We start from the raw sequence: 1,798 nt of genomic DNA on the forward strand, positions 1-1,798 counted from the left end.
TGTGTGTGTGTGTGTGTGTGTGTGTGTGTGTGTGTGTGTGTGTGTGTGTGTGTGTGTGTGTGTGTGTTGTGTGTGTACGCGTGCATGTGCGTGTGCGCGCGTGCGTGCGTGTGGGTGTGAGTGGCAGCCATGGCTGCTGCTCTCCTGGCCACAGGATTGATCTCACACGCGGCCCCTCTGCTGAGCTAGTCAGTTTGTCAGCAGGTTGTCCTATGTGATCACGCACTGCGCTCTCAATTCTGCGCCAGAGGCCATGGCCCGCACACACCGTGGTTTCGGTTGGCTTTCATTTCTCATGTCTCTTCACGGCTGCTCCCTGATGTCTGATAATCAACGCCTTGCTCGACCCCAGCCTTGTGTATCCTCCCTGGTCAACCTCACGGCCCTGTGGGAGCATGCAGGGCTACACCAGTACTGTAAGCTTGGGCGTGTGCAGGCCTACCTGGTCGCCCGATACGAAACCAAGAGGTTGGCCCTTGTGGAATGCGACACAGCGCAGCGTCAATTTCCACACGACAGCCTCCGGCAACCAATCAAAACCTTGATTGCCATTGGGCCATGCGAGGCCGGGCAAGATGTGTTGGAAGCCAAGTAAGGTCCTCCCAGATTAAACTGACACCACCGAGGCTGGGGAAGCTCAGGCCACCCGCAATCTCGAACAGACGAGTGCGGCACGCAGCAGTGGCAATTGAAAAAACGCCCACGACACGGCGCAAGCCGCGCTGCTTGACGACGGCGCGCGACAGCGCCCGCGCGGTGGCGGCCACGCCCGGCCACGTGCAGCACGCCGCGCAGCATGCCGTCACACAGACAGCACCTCCCGCAGCTGAAGGTTGGGCACCAGTGCGCGTCCACGCAGCGCCTGCCGAGCGCACACGAGGGCGCCAAATGCACCCCTTGTCCACACATTCAAATTGTGGTGTGCGTGCGGTTTTACATTTGTTTGCAAGGTGTGTCGCACAGCCAGCAACCGCGTGGACAGCTGTTTCTCGTGACTGAGTCTGCCTGATGCCACGCCTGCCTGTTAGCTTTTGGTTACTTGACACGCTCAACAGCAGACTCTCGTAACGAGAAGGTCAACGCACGCTGCAAAGCGGTCGGCCCAAAAAAGCCGTGCAGCCAGCAGGTGGGAGCAAGGCTGCGCTTCACGGCACGCTACAGGTGGCACGACGTGCCGCAGGTGCCAGTGGCAATCTGATTGGCAGCCGAAAAGTCACAGCCCCAGATCTGCCATCTCCTCCAAGTAAATCCTGACCTGGTAGGGGGGGGGCGGCAGGGAGGGAGCCTTACGCATTGTTTCAAAAGTGGGGTGGCTTGGGTGCGTGTGTCTGGTGCAGGGCCACCCAGACCCGCCTCAGCGCTGCAATCGGCAAATGCCGCTGCATCAAAGCGGGCCGGGGCTGTTGAACCCGCTGAGATCAGATCCTGCAGCTCCTGAAACATTGTGGCCCCGCACCTCGTAAGGGGTCAGCTCCCCGGGGCAACCCCTCCGCACGAGCGCCGCCCGCAGCCACGCGCTCACGCCGCCGACCACGAGCCCGCCCTGGGCGCCCGCGCCGCCGCCCGCGCCGCCGCCCGCGCCGCCGCCCGGCACGCGCAGGGCGCGGCCCCGCATCAATTTCGTGCGCACCGCGCCGCCGCCGCCGCCACCGTTGAGCCTGATGCGCGTGGCGTCCGACGTCAGGGTCAGATCATATCCTCCAGACCTGGAAGGCAGCCACGCCCGAAGCGCCGCCACAATCCCCAAAGCCTCCCGCGGGCTCAGCCGCGGCGGCGCCGCCGCGCCGGCTGCCGGCTT

Source organism: Monoraphidium neglectum (assembly GCF_000611645.1).
Source record: "Monoraphidium neglectum strain SAG 48.87 unplaced genomic scaffold scaffold00832, whole genome shotgun sequence".
In the NCBI taxonomy this organism is placed as follows: Eukaryota; Viridiplantae; Chlorophyta; class Chlorophyceae; order Sphaeropleales; family Selenastraceae; genus Monoraphidium; species Monoraphidium neglectum.